Source organism: Panthera tigris, chromosome B3 (genome assembly GCF_018350195.1).
Source record: "Panthera tigris isolate Pti1 chromosome B3, P.tigris_Pti1_mat1.1, whole genome shotgun sequence".
Taxonomy (NCBI): Eukaryota; Metazoa; Chordata; class Mammalia; order Carnivora; family Felidae; genus Panthera; species Panthera tigris.
The window spans coordinates 120,746,779-120,767,176 of NC_056665.1; positions in this window are offsets into that span (position 1 = coordinate 120,746,779).

The window sequence follows — 20,398 nt, forward strand, 5'->3', positions numbered from 1 at the left end:
TCCTCAATGAAATCAGGGCTTTAGTGGCCAGGATGAAATGGAGACTAGATACCAGGTGGACAGCTATTAGCGTCTGCTACAGCCCTGTGCCAAGTGCTCTGCCTGGCAGAAATGAATGGGTGGTTGAAGGAGGTTTAGTTGAGTGGTTAACAACTAAGCTCCAAAGCCAGAGAGTCTGCACTGGAATCTCTGCTCTACCCAGCTGTGAAATCCTGGGCAGTTATTTAATCTCTCTGTGCCTCAGTTTCCTTCTCTGTAAAATGGGCATAATAACAGTGCTTACGCACAAAGGTTTTGTAAGGATTAAGCACATTAATACACGTAAAGCCAATAGAACAAACCAGGCTTGTGGTGAACTCAAATAGCACAGAGATGATACTCACAGGAAGGCTACAAATAGGTCATTCAATGAATGACAAGAGCCTGAACTTGACATCCGAAATGAGAATGGAAAGAAGGGGGCAGGGAGTGTAAGGCTTCCCTAACATTTCCCTTGGAAAAGCATTTGGAAACATCGATGACCTGACTCTTCCCCCAGGTTCCACTTCTCTGAGCACAAGTGGCCTGTGTGAGGGGCTGAGCCTCCCAATTCCCCATCCATGCCCGGAGCACCCCTTGAACCCGCAGGACACCTGTGGCTTTCCTGTCCATTTCTGGTTTGCCTTCCATCTCTGAGGAAGAGCTTTCCCTCCCAGATCACCCAAGACCCAATACCTCCATCCTTTCCCAGCCACCATTTACACCTGCCAGGTTCAGAATGATTGTCATCAGCTCTAATGAACTGTCATGATTTGGTAATTTGTATCCATATCTTATGGTCTATTTTTGCAAGGGTTTTTGGGAAATGCCAAGGACACAATATGGAAGAGTCAAGGAGAGCTCCTGGTGGGGTTTGAGCAGACTCTTTAAAATGGCAGGAATCGATTGGAAGAAGAGGTAGGAAGCAGTGGGTGGGGTGGGAAGGCATATCATGTGGCTGAGACACCCCAAACGAAGGAATAGAGATGGGAAGGGCATGGAATGAGCCAAGAACCCCAGGAAGTCTGACTTCCCAAGGCAGATGGTGGGAGAGGTGGATGTGGGCCTTGGGAGCCACGGAAAAGAGCTGGGCTCACGGTCACTGCACATCTCCAAGGCTCCATCAGGCTCTGCAGCATGGAGGAGGCTTGGAGTGGGTGTCGCTGGGGCCTTGGTCAGGTAAGGCCAGGTTGGCAGCAGGACTGTCTTTTGTAGAAGCAGCTGACCACCTGAGCTGTGGGCCCCTGACATTGGCCCTGCCCAGAGACGGTCTTGGTACCACCAGAGCCCAGGGTACAGCTAAGTGGCCCCGTGGGGGTGGGGCAGCCAGGGGTGCAGTCACACAGGGAGCACTTTAGGCATGGGAGGCTGAATCCCTTCACAGGGGCATCAGTTGTGTTAAAGAAGAGGACAGGTTTGACCCCCAACCTCACATCAGTTTGGGCTCACGCTGGCCTCCTGGGGAAAGGAGAGAGAGAGAGAGAACAGGAGAGAGAAGGGTTGAGTCGGGCTCAAGGTAAGCCTGCTAAGACATGTGTCGCTTCACCCCAAACTAACCTAACAAGTGTGGTGGGCAAACTGAACCAAGGTTACAGTGTCATATTCTCCTTCTGCAAATGCTCCCAAGGGCACAGGCTCTTGGCTGGGTTCCTGATGCCATTGCGCTAGGGTCTTGTCTTGCCTTTATTGACAGACTAGAGCTTTATCGAAAACCCTAGTTTGGCAGCTCTGGAGTCCATTCCTGGTCACTGTGTCTTCCGGGTGCTGACAGCCCTCTTCCTGCATCTCAGGATGCAGACAGACCCTGGCACTGGGATCCCCATCCGTGGAGATCCCCAGATCCCTCCCACTGGGATCCCCATCCCTGGAGGGGACATCCCAATGGTCCCTTTGCTACATCTTCCTCTTCCTGTCAGGATGCACATTTTCATACACTGCTTGTTGCTTGGTCTTGTCTCCAACCCTCACCATGCCAAGGACTGAGTCTAGTTTCCAGGGGACCCCTTCTCCCCTGAACCCTTCTACCACCACAGGACAGAGGCAAGTCTACCTTCCTCTCGTCCTTTTAGGTAGCCTCTTCCCTACTTGTAACATCACCATTCAGTTTTCTCCTTTTCCCTGACCTTGTGGGTCATAGCAGAATCCCCTACATTCATGATTCCCTTTGGCCACTTCCCATTTTTTAAAAACCGTCTTCTGGGGGCGCCTGGGTGGCGTAGTCGGTTAAGCGTCCGACGTCAGCTCAGGTCATGATCTCACAGCTTGTGAGTTCGAGCTCCACGTCAGGCTCTGTGCTGACAGCTCAGAACCTGGAGCTTGTTTCAGATTCTGTGTCTCCCTCTCTCTGCCCCTCCCTTGCTCACACTCTCTCTCTCTTAAAAATAAGTAAACACTAAAAAAATTAAAAAAGAAAAACATGCCTTCTGTTTAATGAGTTACAACTCCACCAACAGTCACTGCCCTTCGTGTTTCATGAACAGTAGTGGAAGCAGGTCACAGTCAGGCTGGGAGAGACCACACAGCTAATCTTTGGTGTATGTTGGTTTTCAAAAGGCTCCAAAGTCTTTCTAATTCCAGATTCTTTTCTTGATAGCACTCTACCTCCCTGCTCCCAGTACCTAATTTTCAACCTTCAAGCTGAGAAGAATTTCAGAGCAAAGTGACACTTGGAAGTCTTGAGACCCTGGGATAGCCTACCCCCATCCTGTCATCGAGGGTCACCAATCCGAGGTGAAGTCTAGGGTCCTCTGACCTCTAAGCCAGGGCTTTTCAACCTTGGCTGCACTCTAGAATCACCTGGGGAACTTAAAATCTCCCAGGGCCTGGCTACATCCCTTACCCTGGGGTAGGACATAGGCACTGGTATTTCTTAAAGCTTCCCAGGTGATGTGGTGCTCAGCCACAGTTGAAAACAACTGACTTAACCCAGTTAATCCTCACATGGCTGGGCTGCACCCCAGTTTCCTCAGCAGGTCTGGGGATGGGGCCCGAGGCTTACGTATCTGATGAGCTCCCAGGTCCTGCTGCTCGAACATACTTTGAGAACCGCTGCCCTAGGCAGCTTCCCTCAAGCCTCACCTCATCATGCAGACGCTCCAGGATACCTGGATCCTCTGTGTCTCTCCTCACCCCTCCCTCGTGGGAGCTCTCCCCACACAGCCCTACGCGACCCCAAACATGCAGGAAGAGAGGACGTGAATAAAACAGGGGACGTGAAGAAACTCTGCCTTCTATAAGCCAAGGTTGATTATGAAATAAAAGGGCAGGGGGCTGAACGGTTAATTAGCCATGTCTGTGTCACTTATTTAATACGTCCCTTCAGTAGGAAGAGGTGATTTTCCTCCTGTGACCGGAGGCTTTGGCCTCGTACAAGGAGCAGCTGAGGGACACAGTGTAGAAGGAGCCACTTTGGGAAAACCTGCTCTCCATCCTACCTGCCACTTCTGACCGTGGGATGGTGGCCAAGTTGCTTGATGGCTCCGTTTCCCACTCTCACGGGGTTATAATAATGCCCATGGTGTAGCTGTTGAGGATTCGATTCAGTAACATTTGGAAGCGTCTGCTCAATAAATGGTGGCCATTATCATTGCTACGTTATTATTTTTGGCTTTGCTGCTGTCAGTGCCCCCTGTGTGGAGAGGCTCAGCAACAAATTATGCTTATGGTTTAGTGTAGAGAAAGCATCTCTCATCGGATTAGCGGGAGTGCTCTTGCTGGTTAACAGGAGCCGCCATATTTGCCAGGGAAGCTCAGGGTTGACTTCTGTCGTCTGCTGACAATCATCTTCAGCCTGAGTTTTCCGGAGTAAGTCTCTCTACCATTGATTATACATGAGACACTTCTTTCTTTACTTTCTTTGGTCTCATTTATTATCACTAGCTAATTTGGTCCCCCAACTGGTTTCTCGGGTCCCCAAAAAGAAGCTTTGAATTCCCTGCTGCATCTGTGTGCACGTGCTTATTCAGTCGTGTTCCATGTGTGGACGGATGTGAGACGTCTAAACGAGCACCAGTGATCTAAAGCCCTATAGGGCAATGAGTGATTTAAAAGTGATCAATTATTGGGGCGCCTGAGTGGCTCAGTCAGTTAAGTGTCTGGTTCTTGGCTTCGGCTCAGGTCACAATCTCACGGTTGGTGGGTTTGAGCCCAGCACCGGGCTTAGTGCTGACGGCACGGAGCCTGCTTGGGATTCTCTCTCTCTCTCCCTCTCTCTCTCTGTCCCTCCCCCATTTATGCTCTCTGTCTCAAAATAAATAAATAAACTTAAAAAGAAGTGATCAATTATTAAATGCATAGAAGACATGAGTGGTCTGGGTCTCATCAGACTCATTTGTGAGGTGGAATCAATCCCATTTTAACTAACACTGGGTGAGAAAGGGAAAGTAGAAAGAACGCAGGTAGTTCTGAATTCAAATTCCAGATCTATCGGTTCCTTCCTTCCTTTCTTTTTCCTGCGCAGGTTCCTCCACCTCGCTAAGCCTTGAGGTCCTCAGGTGTAAGATGAAATTAATGATGTCCCCACTCTGGGCCCTGAGAGAGCGAAGGAGATGACATGTGTGGACACACCTGGCATAGTGCCTTTTCCCGTGGATGTTCAGTTAGTTGTAGGCTCTTTCTCTTGACTTCACCCTGCCTTGCAAGGACTCAGGTCCAGCAACACCGTGACTTCTGCAGAGCCAGCCCTAGGGGGAGGCAGACAGACAACCAGAGGACCGCATTTAAGGAGGCCCTCACTCCCAGGTTTGTGTAAGAGCAGGGTCAGCCCTGAGAGTAGGTGCCTCTTTGAATGTCGCTCATTAGATACTTTGATTGTAGCACTCTGCTGCCCACCTTGGGCCTCTGGGTGATTTTTCATATCTCCATACCCCATACCCAATTATACTTAAATGACCACCATGAAACTGGCATGGAATCCACTTTTGGGGTCCTCAAACCTCCAGGAATCTGTAGTTTTCAAAGCCAATCAAAACAGATGGCAAAGTGGGGATACAAGGCCAGCACACAGAAGTCCATGGCAGGTGGGACTGAGTCCCTGTCCCCATGCAGCTGCTGCAGGAAGCAAGCCGTGCCTCCCTGTCCCGCCTGAACAGAGCTGGGCACCTTGCAAAATCCATCCTGTATTTGGTTTGTCAGGTTTGGGTCTTCTCTGACCTCTGTAAGGTAGGAAGGACAGCTAGGGTTCTCCCAGCTTAAGCAATGAGGATATGGAGAAAGAAGTGATTTTCCTAAGGCCACAAAGCAAATTAGGCTTGAAGTACAGGCTAGACCAGTATTTCTAAAAGCAGGGGCAGAGGCCCCCAGGGGCACTTTTCCCACTCCAGATTTCTGGGCCTGTGCCCTGCCTCCTGATTCAGTCTCTGGAGGTGGGCCCGGAATGGGCAGTGACATTCTCCAAGGTCTGAGCTGCTTTGACTTCTGTGTCTTCATCCCGTGTCAGCCATGATGGCACGTATCTGAGCATACAGGAGAGAATGAAGCTTTAACAACGCGTTATGTGCATGCACCGGGTGCTGCTTGGTATGGCCACGTTCGTTGGTTAGTAGCTAAGCATTTACTTTCATAGGTCCTGGGGAAAATAGACCTATCCCTTCATACGCATGAGCTTGTGAATTTTTGCTCAGGTCAAAGTTAAGTTTCAAAATCAATTGACAGTTGATTTTAAGAACACACGAGCCATGTGGCACTGGAGTGTGGCCAAGAACGTGAAAGCGACACAGTCGTAATGAGGCCTGGGAATCCCAGGGCTGGGCGGTTCTGGGTCAGGAGCGCAAGGTGGGGCAGAAGGCAGAACTCAGGTCATGAGATCAAGCCCCATGTAGGGCTCCACACTGTCAGAGCAGGGCCCACTTGGGATTCTCTGTCTCCCTTTCTCTCTGCCCCTCCCCTGCTCATGCTCTCTGTCTCTCAAAATAAATAAATCAACTTTATTTAAAAAAAGAAACAAGAAGGCAGAGTTTCTTCTAAGGGACCTCAGCCCTGCAGACTCTACCTCTGTTGCTCCAACATAGCCAGGAGCCAATACAAATTGCAGTACATATTTACAGAGACCATTGTCATCATGCCAGGTGCCTGGGGGAGTGTAAAGCTCCCCACGATAGCTGGAGAGTCCCCACGATGGAAGGACGATCCATCGATAGCCCTTTCCAACAGGTTGTCAGAACTGTAGACTCAGACTCCATCAGGGTCTGCAGACCAAGAAGCAGGCCGGGATGGGCGTGACATGTCCCCTTCCCACGCCTTGTCCCAGGCCTTCCTGGGACCACCGCTACCCAAGGTGGCTTTCCCTCCCTTCCCGGGGGACCACTGCAGATGGCCAGGAGGGCTGGGGCCCGGGGAGGAGGAGGGGTCTTGTGCAAAGAAGAGATGACAGAGGAGAGGGAGAGGAGGAGAGAGGGAGAGAACGGAAGGCTGGGGGAGGGGAGAGACTGGAGGAGAAAGAGGAAAGAAAAGGTAGGGAAAAAAGGCATTTGTAAAATTAAAAGGCAAGGCCCCATCAGATGGTGTTGGGCAAGGAAAGCGTGTTACAGGCAGGAGTAATTGGTAATCGGAGCTGATGTGAAGAAGGGATGATTTATGGGAGCATGCAGACAGGGGTGGAATAATTTTTGGAGCAGAACGGGGAACTTACTGAACGCCTGAAACTCAGCTACTTATCCACTCGTTCTTGTGATGAATTAGCTCTTGTTTAAAGTAACCGCGGCTCCATTTTTCATTCTGATTACTACACTTGATATCTTTCTCTCCCTCTGTTTCCCTCTGACCACTGCCCCCTTACCAGGATCTGGGTGCAGAGGCACTGGGTTTGTAGGAACTCGTCACCCCTCCTCGACCCCCCCCCTCCACCCCCCCCCAGCAACATTAACTCTAAATAGCCAAGTCTAAAGCCCAGCTGCTTGAAATATTGCCAAGATTAGGAATGTGCAGAATTAGTGAAGACTGTGGATGCAAGACCAGCCTGCTTATGCATCCAGAGTGGTTGCAATTCATTTGCCAATCTGATGAGGGATCTCCCTCTCCAAGCCAGTCTGTGCATTCTTAAAGGTGGGAAGTGGGGAACTCACTTTCTACCTGGCTGTAGCACTCCTTCTGGAGATGGAAAGATTTTTGAGGACCCTGGCAAGCCCCAATGAGAGGCAAATTCAAGAGAAATGATGTCCTACACCAGGCACCCCTCCTTACCAACATTAAAAAAAAAATCAGTTTTAAATTTACATCATGCAGAGAGGGAGCAGTAGCTATACTATTACCACATCCTTTTATTACCTTTGATTTTTTTTTTCTTGATTTCAAAAACAGCCCTGAAAAATTCAAGCTCCGGTGTGATCTAGTCTCAACACAAATTTCCATTAAAAAAAAAAAAACAAACAGTCTGACAAAAAAGTGATCAATACAAGTTAAAGATTTATAACAGTTACTTGTGAAAATAACAAAGGGAAAATATTTGTCTGACACTCAGGAAAGACCTCTGAGATGCTCTGGACATCGTCGTCCTTCCCTAACTTTCAAGTCTAAACCAAGAAGCCCTCCAAGCCCGGGAGCAAGGCTCAGGTTGCTGCACAGACCCCAGCCCGCCACCCCGGGCTCACCACTCCTGTGACTGCCACCCATCCCACAAACGTGGCTGCCTCCATGGTTTCTCCTCCTAGTAACTAGGACACTTGCCTCCTTTCACCACGGAGCCTCACGGCCCCCAAATCTCTGCCTATGCCTATTGCCGACACCTTTTTTTCTTTGGTGGTTCTAACTCAAGCCTGTTGAGATCTTTCCTGCCTCAGCAAACCCTTGGCTCTGCCATATTCTGTTCCAAAGTGTCCTCAATATGCAAGCCTCATGGCCACTGCCTTCATGGATTTCTTGAACCCTGACCTACCTGGGCCCTCCTGTCGCTGTATACTCCCTACCTCCAGCTGCTCTTCTGGCTTGACTCCGGCTTTTGTCCCTCAAACCAGCTTCCTGGAGCTCCCAGACACTCCAGGCAGTGCCCAGCTCTCCTGGCATTGGGTTCTCTCTGTCTTTATGACCCCCCTCAGTCTTGAAGGGACAGGAGACAGGAAGGGAGAGCCAATCCTAGTGAACGGTGTGGCACAGTAGAGGAAAGCTTTGGATTTGGAATTAGGGTACTCAGAATTCAGTCCCTGCTCTGCCAGATTCCAGGCAATGGGTTTCCCTCTGTAGAGAGTAAGGAAATAAAGTTTCTCTGTGTAAGAGATGGGGTGGCTGGTCACGAAGATCCTTTCCAGAGTAATGGTTAAGAGCATGCGGTCTAGAATGCTCCAACCTCGTTTCTGCCCCTCACTGTTGATCCCTCTGAGCCCCTGGAACCAACTTCCTGGGTTTTTATGAAGACTAAATGAGAGATTGCACACAAAATCCTTATTACAGGGCCTGGCGTGTAGTGTGTACTCAGTGTTCACTGCTATTATGATCATGATGATGACGATAATCACGATAACGATCACTCTATCATTGGGCTTATCTTGGAAGGTGTTTCTTTCCATTTCACTTTACATAATCTTGTCTTTAGAGCAGCCTCTCAGCCTTTATTCTGCCTCATCGCACTTGTTGAATAAGACCCACTCTCAGCAGTAGCCAGCGGTGACTCACAGTTTGGCCAGCAGGGTACATTGCGTGGGGAAGAAGGGAAAACAACTCGCAACTGTGGCTGGGAATCACCATTTCAGACTCGTGGTCTGCCTAATAAGAAAACACCTGTCGAGAAGAAGGTGGTTCAGCCTGACAACCAAATCCCCAAAGAAGCCAAACAGGTGTGCGCATTCTTGGCGATGCCCAAGTGCATCCACCATCGGGGTCCAGGCATCCTTCCTATATTTTGAGAAGCACAGCTGGGTGTAGGGGTGGGGCTGGAGGGATGGAATTGGGAGACTGGAAGGACAGCCAGCAAGGCCGAAGCCAAAACTGAGAAGCTGTCAGATGGTCCCGCCCAAGTTCAAGAGGGTGGGCTAGGGGGGCACCTGGGTGGCTCAGTAGGTTAAGCAGCCGACTTCGGCTCAGGTCATGATCTCACGGTCCGTGAGTTCGAGCCCCGCGTCGGGCTCTGTGCTGATGGCTCAGAGCCTGGAGCCTGTTTCAGATTCTGTGTCTCCCTCTCTCTGACCCTCCCCCGTTCATGCTCTGTCTCTCTCTGTCTCAAAAATAAATAAACGTTAAAAAAAAAAAAGAGAGAGAGTGGGCTAGGGACACAGAGCAACTAGAGAGGCACTGGCCAGGCTGGCAGAGCAAGCCAGTGGGCTACACCTTGCGCCAGGCCTCCTCCAGCACCCACCTGTCCTGCACACAGGGCCACCTCCCAGGATGAGTGGGAAGTGGGGCCCAGAGGGTGTGTGTGCTGGGGTGACCTTTCCCTACTCCTCTGGTGTGTTGGTGGGTACCTTGGATGTCTGGTCCCCAGGCAGAAATTCCAGAAAGAAGACAATCACCCTTGTTCCCCCTGCAGCAGTAGGGACTTTAGTGAGTAGCTTACACCCAACAACAATGGGCAATTTCCTTTTTGCTGGAGGTTGTCTTACCTGCCTGGGGCTCCGAGATGGCCAGTTCCCCTGAGCGGAGCTGGCAGCCTTTGTTTGCTAGAAAGCAGAGCTGTCTGTACATCTCTGGCCCAGTGAGGCTCAGCAGGCTACAGCTGTCCACCTGGGACTCGACATTGGCCTTCTCAGCCATCCATTCATCTGTTCCAAAGATGGTTATTGAGCACTGATTGTGTGCCAAGCACTTGACGGAGCTAACAGACCCAAGGCTGGAAGTCCAGCGAGCCAGCTTATCCCTTGGGGACAAAATCATCCCGGGCACCTGCTTTTCCCCTCTGGAGAACAGCAGGCCAATTCCGGGAGATGCCAACAACTGGACACCAAGGGCTGGGTCTGTTATGTTCATTCTGGTCCAGTCAGCACTTAGCACAGTGCCTAGAAAACAGAAGGCACTTGGCAGTCGTTTCTAGAACAAATGCTTTTTCCAAAAGGGAATGTGGGTAGATGACCCCTGAATGCCCCAAACCAAACGGTCCACATAGTTAGCTATTACTCTCCATGGCATGGCGTCCACCACGTATGTCAACCCACAACTTCACACACACCACCCACTAGGCCCCCTACACTGACATCCTGCCAGTCCCGACATGACCTTTTACAATGGCAACCCAGAGAAGTCGGCATTAGTGTTACACTCCTACGACAGCCGGGGACATGGAGACTCGGAAAGTTTGAATGACTAGACTACAATCAAAGCAGGTTCCAAAGGCTGTCTTCCTTGATCTGTTAGCATGGAGGGCACAATGAAGGAGTTTGGGGTGAGGGTGTGGAGGCTGGCAAGGGGAAGGAAGGGCAGGAGGAGCAGATATTACCAGTTTGGGAGCTCCACAACAGGAGGCAGTGGCTTCTCAGGATGTACCTCTGGTGTGCGAGTTTTGGGAGGAGGCTTGCAGGTGAAGACTTCTAAGCCTCTGTCCCTTCACAGAGCCAATGGGATCAGCAACTCTGATCAGTTGCCCGCTGTCAGAATGGGTGGGGAGGGCCTGGGGGTGGAGGTGGTTTCCTCCCAGGTAAGGTGCCAGCCCAGCATAGGGATGGGCCTAGAGTCAGGTTTACTAGGTGGGATCAGGATGGGTCGAGACCAGGCTGTGATCGTTCAGTAACCAACTTCCCTCTTCCCCAGGAGCCCCTGCCCCTTTTCAGGTGAACTGCATATCTCTAGTTAATAATTAACTTGTCACGAGCCCACCAATACCCCACGGAGGGAGAGACAGAGGGAGAGGGAGGAGAGGTAGGGGAGGGAAAGGGGGTCCAGCCCACACCCCTGCCCACACCCCAGCTGGCCACAGTCCCATGCTCACCTGGCCCATAATAAATAAGATGAAAGGCACTCCTGATAAATGCCCGTGTCAGGGAGAGATTTTACCTTCACTCAGAAACAATGTAATATCTCGGCTATTACCCAAAATAATTTATCAATGTGTAATAGCTTTGTGCAGACCTCAGATAGGAGGGGAGCTGCGCTATCAGAGATGGATGTAGCCTACCTTCGGCTTTTAATTTTTAATGTTCGCAGCCAGCTTTGCATTAAAGGCCAGGTGTCATATAAAGACTTAATGTAAGAGGGGAGTTCATGAATTCTAATCAAGGGAGGAGCGCTCCCTGGCTGGCGGCTGTCACCCCCTGATGGTCCTTATTGATCTTTTGTTTTCTCCCCTCCTGTTCTTCCAGCTCTACTGGGCTCTACTGTCTCCTCTCCACCCCTCCACCTCACTCCACCCCATCCCACCGCCACCCTCCAGCCCAGCCCAACGCTTCCCCTCCCCCACCCTGGGCTCTCCCCTTCCCTCGGTACCTCCTTTCCTTCCACCAGAAGAGGGAGGGCCAGGATGACACAAGCAAAGACTCTGTGACATCTGGGCTTGATGCCCAAATTCAAGACAGCAGGACAGCAGGACTCTTTCTATTTCACTCATTCATTCCTTCATTCCATTTTTGTTTATTTATTAATTTCTTTTTCATCTGTCCCTCCAGAAAGTATTTTTAAATACTCATGAAGGGCTCACCTCTGTCCTAGGTCTCGTGGACAATGTTAGAGACAAGCAAGACAGTTTCTGCCCCTAGCAAAGTTTATGGTTTTGTTGGCAAAAAAAGTCACTTATACAAACATACGCGCGTAAATGTGACTTCAGACAATTACATGAGATTTCAAAGAGGATCCCTCCTGGACAGCCTTTTAAAATTCGTGCATGTGTGGCACATGAAAAGATGCTCCACGTCGCTCCTCATCAGGGAAATACAAATCAAAACCACACTCAGGTATCACCTCACGCCAGTCAAAGTGGCCAAAATGAACAAATCAGGAGACTATAGATGCTGGAGAGGATGTGGAGAAACGGGAACCCTCTTGCACTGTTGGTGGGAATGCAAATTGGTGCAGCCACTCTGGAAAACAGTGTGGAGGTTCCTCAAAAAATTAAAAATAGACCTACCCTATGACCCAGCAATAGCACTGCTAGGAATTTACCCAAGGGATACAGGAGTGCTGATGCAGAGGGGCACTTGTATCCCAATGTTTATAGCAGCACTCTCAACAATAGCCAAATTATGGAAAGAGCCTAAATGTCCACCAACTGGTGAATGGATAAAAAAATTGTGGTTTATATACACAATGGAGTACTACGTGGCAGTGAGAAAGAATGAAATATGGCCCTTTGTAGCAACGTGGATGGAACTGGAGAGTGTGATGCTAAGTGAAATAAGCCATACAGAGAAAGACAGATACCATATGTTTTCACTCTTAGGTGGATCCTGAGAAACTTAACAGAAACCCATGGGTGAGGGGAAGAAAAAAAAAAAAAGAGGTTAGAGTGGGAGAGAGCCAAAGCATAAGAGACTTAAAAACTGAGAACAAACTGAGGGTTGATGGGGGGTGGGAGGGGGGGGAGGGTGGGTGATGGGTATTGAGGAGGGCACCTTTTGGGCTGAGCACTGGGTGTTGTATGGAAACCAATTTGGCAATAAACTTCATATATTGAAAAAAAAAATTCGTGCATGTGCAAAAAAATAATAATAAATTAAAAATTAAAAATTAAAAAAAAAAGGGGGGGCCCCTGGGTGGCTCAGTCGGTTGAGCATCCGACTTTGGCTCAGGTCATCATCTCACAGTTCATGAGTTTGAGCCCCGCGTCGGGCTCTGTGCTGGCAACTCAGAGCCTGGAGCCTGCTTCAGATTCTGTGTCTCCCTCTCTCTCTGCCCCTTTCCCGCTCATGCTCTGTCTCCCGCTGTCTCTCAAAAATGAATAAACGGTAAAAAAAATTTTTTTAATTCATGCATGTGCAGACATCCAACATGCACTGTCACCTTTGGTGCTGTGCTTTCCCACAGTGTACTTATCACCTGCTATACTATGTAAACTGTCTGTTTATTTTGCTTATGATCTGTCTCCTTCGAGAATGTAGGCACCATGAGGGCAGGAATTTTGGTATGCTTTGTTCCCTGGTGTGGTCTTAGTACATAGAACAATCCTCAATAGATACTTCCTGACCGAATTAAGCAACCAACAGTCAAGCTGAGAGGACAAGAACAGAGGTATTATGGTACAGTGGGACGGGAAGGGACGATTGTGGCTTCCGGTGGCAGGTCACTCCAACTCTTCTGCCCATTGTCCTTGCTCTGGAGGACAGAGCTCTAAATGCCCTTGCTCTAAAATGCCCATGTAGCTCCCTCAGCAATCCATACTGTCTCCACCTGGCCCCCGTCCGCCTCTCTTTGCTAGACTCCTCCCAGCTTCCTCTACCTGCCTTTCCACCCACCTGACTTGCATCACAGGTCGCCACCAGTGGGGAGGACCGGGGCTGTGCACCTGGCCGTGAGCTCCTCCAGGATGGGGCAGGGCCTCACGCTTCTCTGGAACCCTGAGCAGGTGCTCGCTTCCCAGCAGGCCAGTTTTTACGTGAGAGGTGCATTCAGGACTAATTTTCCTACAGAAATAGACATAAAGTAGGATCTGCATTATTTCAAATTTTGGACAAACAAGACTTCGTTCGCATTGTTTGTATTACCCAGTTGCTTGAAAATGCAGCTGTGCTGTGTAGCTGTGGCAAATGTTGAGTCAAGAGGGGGCAAGTTCCCTCCCGTCCTTTCTGGACCTGCTGTCTCTTCTCTCTGCTAAGGGATCTCCTTCTACTGTTGGTGCAGTCAAGAATGTATGTCTTCTGGGGCCCCCCGGGTGGCTCAGCTGGTTAATCGTCCAACTCTTGCTTTTGGCCCAGGTCATGACCTCGAGGTTCGAGGGTTTGAGCCCCACATCAGGTTCTGCGCTGACAGTGCAGACTGCTTGGGATTCTCTCTCTCTCCCTCTCTCTCTACCCTTCCCCCATTCATGCTCTCTCTCTTTCAAAATAAATAAACTTAAAAAAAAAAGTGATATTCTTAAAAAAAAAAAAAGTGCACGGTCTCCTCCCTATGGTTCCCCTTCTCCTCCTTTAAGACCCAAAAAGTCAGCCTCCTCCTTGAAGCCCTCAGGCACAGTAGGTCCCTCCCTCCTCTGTGCTCAAAGACTAGTGCTTGTACTTTTGTCACATTAGCAGTTGAATTGCTAATGAGTTGCTAGTGGGTCTGCCTTCCTTACTACATCTTGAGTCCTTGAAGGTGGACTCTGTGTCTAACTCATCTCTTTATTTTTTATTTTTATTTTTTTAATGTTTATTTTGAGAGGGAGAGAGAGTGGGGGAGGGGCAGAGAGAGAGGGAGCCATAGAATCTGAAGCAGGGTCCAGGCTCTGAGCTGCCGGCACAGAGCCTGACATGGGGCTCAAACTCACGAACCATGAGATCATGACCTGAGCTGAAGTCGGACGCTTAACCGACTAACCACCCAGGAAACCCAGACTCCTCTCTTTAATCCTAGCACCTTGAATATGAATGAATGAATGAATGAATGAGTGCCCTGGAAATTCCCACAGGTATCTCTGCGCTGTCAGCGCAGAGCCTGATGCGGGGCATGAACCCATGAACCATGAGATCGTGACCTGAAGTTGGACGCTCAACTGACTGAGCCACCCAGGTGCCCTTCTCAGTACTATTTTAAAATTGAATACAGACACAACTTTTTACTATTTTCCAGTGGAAACATATTTAATTGTTCTTCCTGAAAAATATAATTGTAGTATAAAGTTAAAACAATACAGACTGAAGCATCTGACTGGCTCAGTCAGTAGAGCATGTGACTTGATCTCAGGGTCGTGAGTTCGAGTCCCATGCTGGTTACAGAGTTTAATTTAAAAAAAAAAAAACAATGAAAGTGAAAGTTTCCCCTATACATTCTTCTCTCCGATCATAAGGCCACACAAATAAGTAAGGGTTCCCCAGGCAGAGAAAGAATTAACACGGGTTATGCTGACAATCTTTAAGTACACATTTAACCCTGATTTAGTGCAAGCAGAGAGCAGCTGGTACTTACTACCGAACAAAATTATACACCTCTATTCTGAAATAAATCATTTACTGAAAAGGAGAAAGATTCTTTGTTTTCAGCTGCAAAAGATTTGAAACATATGGAAAATTGTAGAAAACAATATAAACAAATTCTTTTTTTTTTTAACATTTATTTTTGAGACAGAGAGAGAGCATGAACAGGGGAGGGTCAGAGAGAGAGGGAGACACAGAATCTGAAACAGGCTGCAGGCTCTGAGCTGTCAGCACAGAGCCCAACGCGGGGCTTGAACTCATGGACTGTGAGATCATGACCTGAGCCGAAGTTGGACGCTCGACCGACTGAGCCACCCAGGCACCCCGAATTCTTATGTACCTTAGCTCATTTGCTTTAGAACTTTGAGTTTTTAAGAAATGTTATAACATTATATAGTCTAAGCCTCACTCTCTCATCTTTTTCTCTTACTTGTACTCAGAGGAATCTTTATCTTGAACGTGATGTAAATCATCCCCGTGCATTTTTTTTTTAAAGTAGGCTCCATGCCCAACATGGGGCTCGAACTCACAACCCCAAGATCAAGAGTCACGTGCTCCACTGGCTGAGCCAGTCAGATGCCCCCCCATGCATATTTTTTAATACATGTAAATGTTAATACATTAAAATAAATTTATATGACATTATATCACTGGACAGTTCCTCCATTCTCTTGCCGAAAAACAGGTTCTTTCCAGTTTTCCCACTATTTCAAGCAATGCCATGTGAACTTCCTTATATACTTTTCCTTGTGCTGAAAAGTGTGAGAGGTGCTGCTTTAGAAATCACTCTCAACTTTTTTATCTCAGAACTCCTTTATAGTCTTAACAACTACGGAGGACCTCAAAGAGCTTTCGTTTCAGGGAATTATATCTATCAATAGGGTATCATAGTTAACATTTTATAGATTAAAATGAATTTTTAAAATAATTATTTATTAATTAATTTAAAATAATTACAAACCCATTATATCAATATAAATACCATATTTTTATAGAAAATAAGTGCAGTAAGATAAATATACTAAGATGAATGACATTCTTCATTTTTATAAATCTACAAAAACTATATTGTTTGTGTGGAAATTTTGGAGGATAACTTGGCCTCATATAAATACATAATTGGAAAAGGGGGTGGTAACGTTCAGATAATTGTGGATATTCCCTGATAATGAACCAAAACTCAACAAGTGACTATTTCTTAAAGATCAGCTGGAATGTGAAATCCGAAACCATCTCAGTGAACTTTTTGTACCCTTACATTAAGATGCATTGATCTCGGGGTGCCTGGGTGGCTCAGGCGGTTAAGCATCTGACTCTTGGTTTTGGCTCAGGTCATGATCTCACGGTTCATGGGATGGAGCCCTGAGCTGAGCTCCGTGCTGACAGCGTGGAGCCTGCTTGGGAGTCTCTCTCTCCCTCTGCCTCTGCCCCTCCCCTGCTCTCACTCTCTCTCTCTCTCAAAATAAATAAACTTAAAAAAAAAAAAAGATGCATCGCTCTATCTTGTACTTTGCATACATCTTTAGCTCGTGATTTTTGTAACACCATACACTAGTCATTTGGAAAATATTGGTTCACCGAGCCCTGTAGATCTTCCAGATGTTAGCACACTTCATTAGACAATCTCAGAATTTTTCACTTGTTAATATCACCTCTGATCTTCAAAAGCCTGAGTATTAGGAAGCTGTCGTGCTCACAGTGGCAGACCTAAGGGTCCTAAAATTGGAAAGTTCAGATGTCATTATTGGCAACAAATATTATCGGTTGTTTCTCCTTGACGTGACAGGCTCACTTCAGTTTTGAGAAAATATCTGCCAAATATCCAAAAACCCAAATAACCATAGTTTGTTGGCAGTTCTTTCTTTCTTTCTTTTTTTTTTTAAACGTTTTTATTTATTTTTGAGACAGAGCATGAACGGGGGAGGGTCACAGAGAGAGGGAGACACAGAATCTGAAACAGGCTCCAGGCTCTGAGCGGTCATCACAGAGCCCGACGCGGGGCTCGAACTCACGGACCGTGAGATCATGACCTGAACCGAAGTCGGACACTCAACCGACCAAGCCACCCAGGCGCCCCTGTTGGCATTTCTTTCAAGGAATAACAGTGCTCCGTGGAACAAGTGGCCAGTTCATCCTTGAGCTCAGTCACATACGTGCTTTCCCTGGGGACCGCTGTGCTTGAGGATTCAGCAGAAGGGCTTTATGTGCAATTTCCATTTCATCACGGGGAGTATTATAAAGACAGAGACTCTGGGTCAAGATTTTTAAAAATTAAAAATTTTACTGCTCCATCAAGAATGCTCCTCAGTAAAACGGTTTTCCTCCCTACAAAGTGCATGGCAGCACAGAGTACAAGCAGGGCTGGTATGGTTTAGGGACACCGCCTTGATTCGCACCAGAGTTTTAGCCACCATTGCTTTTACACCACCAATGCAAATGTGAACACAGCAGAAAAGACAAGTGACTTCTCTTTTTAAAAAATTTTTTTAAATGTTTATTTATTTTTGAGAGAGAGAGAGCATGAACGGGAGAGGGGCAGAGAGACAGGGAGGGATCCACAGAATCGGAAGCAGGATCCAGGCTCTGAGCTGTCAGCACAGACCCCGACACAGGGCTCGAAGCCACGAACGTGAGATCATGATCTGAGCCGAAGTCGGACGCTTATCCAACTGAGCCACCCAAGCGCCCCGACGAATGACTTCTTAGTATTATTCTGAAGACATTTTTGACCTTGTAGGTCCCCTGAAGCACCTCAAAGATCCCCAGGAGTCTGGAATTACACTTGGAGCACCGCTGCTCTGGGGTGTCTACCCATAAGACAAACTGCTGGGTGGCCGGGCAGGCACGTTTTACCTTTACTAGTCACTCCCGAATCGCTCTTCTGAGTGTTTATTAACTTTAATCCCACCAGCAATGTATAAGCATTCTCAAGTCCCCAAATCCTGGTCATCATTTATAATCCAACTTGTATTTTGCCAACCCAATGGGTATGAAATAGTGCCTCGTCACTGTATTCATCAGGGCATAGAGTTTCAAACGTATTTGCAATGGTCTTTCAAATCCGTTCTCTAATCACTCATAGTGAGATGGTGTTTATTACTCTCACTAATAATTGAGGTAATTTAGAGAGATACAGATATAAAAGACAGTCTCTTTCAACATATGTTTAAGAGGGCTTTTTTTTTCTCTAGCTTTCATGTTGGCAAAACATTTTCCACTTCTCTTCAATTTCCTTTTGCAATTTTCCAAATGAGAGAGCTTCTGGGGAATGCTATTCTAGGGTTTTTAATCATTTATTCCCTGTAAACACTGCCAGCCCATATGTGATTTGGTTTCAGAATTGCAGCTGATTACGCTGCAGATTTGATCCTTCTGGTCTTGGGGCTGGTGAAAACTGCCTAGTGCAGTTCCACGCACCTCGGTGTATACGTTGTTGAAATGCTCCGCGCAGATTTGTAGATGCTGGTAACACTGTCTGTGCAGGCCTTTGTGAGCAAGAGTTGATCAGTCTCCAACATGGCAACTTCCAGGAGACTTGCCAGGGTGGGTTGGGCTGTGTGTGATTTTCTCTTTACAAGTTGACTTCACAAGCTGTCCCGTCCCCCAGCTACTAAGAAGCAACGCTGTTCTAAGTAGTCGCATGTGGGAGCTGGAATTAATAGGCATTAGTTCCTCTTCCTATTGGTTTGGATCCTCAGCATCTGTTCATCTGGACTGGGGGTTTGCCAACTTTTTTGGTAATAATCCAGATAGTAAATATTTTAGACTTTGTGGGCTGCAAAGTCTGTCATAACTACTCTACTCTGGAATAGGGCAAAAGTGGCCATAGATAATAGGTAGCCTGACAAGTATGGCTGTGTTGCAATAAAACTTTATTTACAAAAACAGGAGTAGTTTGTAGTTTGCTGACCTCTGGTTTAGATTGCTTCTTCATTTGGTTCTCTGGAGGAAGACTGCTAATCCTTCAATGTCTATTCTTGTAGTATGATAGTCTATAGTTTACATTTCATATCACTGTATGTGTGTGTGTGTGTGTGTGTGTGTGTGTGTATGTTTGAATCTTTAATGAAAAAAAGTAAATATGAGAAGTCAGAAATGACAATAATTTGGTTAATAAATAAGATTATTATTATTACTACATATTATTAAAACACAAATACTCTGAGAGAGCTTAATACAACACATGCCAACTGGATCACGGTGACAATGACATATACATGGCCGTTGTTCCTTTGAGGCCCTCCACTGCTCTCTAGATAAGTGAACTCTAATTGGGCCTGGAAGGCTCCTTGGTGAAAAATCTGATTCCAGCTCTGGAACAAGGAAAGGACAAGAGGAGCCCAAAACACCTCATTGTGCCAGACAATAATATGTGCCAAAGAATAATGGAGACACAGAAACCATCTTGAAGGGATGGCAAAATCTGGGACAATTTGATCATCAAAATTAATAATAATAGTAATCAATTGTAGCTCAATAAATAAAATAAGAACCCCCCCAATCCATATTGATTTAAATTGATAAACAAGTAAATGAGAAAGAAGGGATAATTTTTCCTTATAGTAGAATGCCAAGTAATAAACACAGAAGGGATGATGGAGTTAGAAAATCATCACTAAATGCTAGAACGATAGTGAAATGATGGTGAAACGATGGTGAAAGTCTGAGGAGGAGCAGGATATTTTCATAACCTTGAAGTATCTTCCCATAAATGACTTCTTCATTTCAGAGGGAACTGTGGTGACTTTACAATAGAGAAACCTAGTGGACATCTTCTTCCCAAATGATCAAAGTTGATACCACTAATATTGGGGCAAATCAACATCATGTGCCTCCTGATATGATGCACTGAAAAGAACACAACATTGTTTCTGTGAAATTCCTGTCCAAATGCATCCATTCCATCTAATCATGAAAAAAAAAACAAAACACATCAGACAAACCCAGAATGAAGGACTACAAAATAACTGGTCTGCTCTCTTAAAAAATAATGTCAAGATCAAGAAATGCAAGGAAAGGCTAAAGAAATATTACAGATCAAAGGAGATGGAAAGAAACATGACAGTTGGATGCACTCTGTAATCCTGTAGTCCTGAGTCCTGGACAGAGGAGGAAAGACAGCTAGAAAGGATACTAAAGGGACCATTGATGTAATGTGAATATCAACTGTGAATTCAAGGATGGTGTTGTATCAATGTTAAATGATTTGATAATTATGATGTTACACGATTTTAATAATTATGCTAAGGTTATGTGAGAGAATGTCTTTGTTCTTAGGGAAAAAACACTACAGTATTTAGGATGAAAGAAAAAAACTGCTCCTGGTAAGATGAGGAAATACCTCATGAACCAAAGTTGGGCTTTAAAATCAAACACTTCATAAGGCTGATCTAAGGTGATGGTACCTGGGAGTGTGGGGGTGG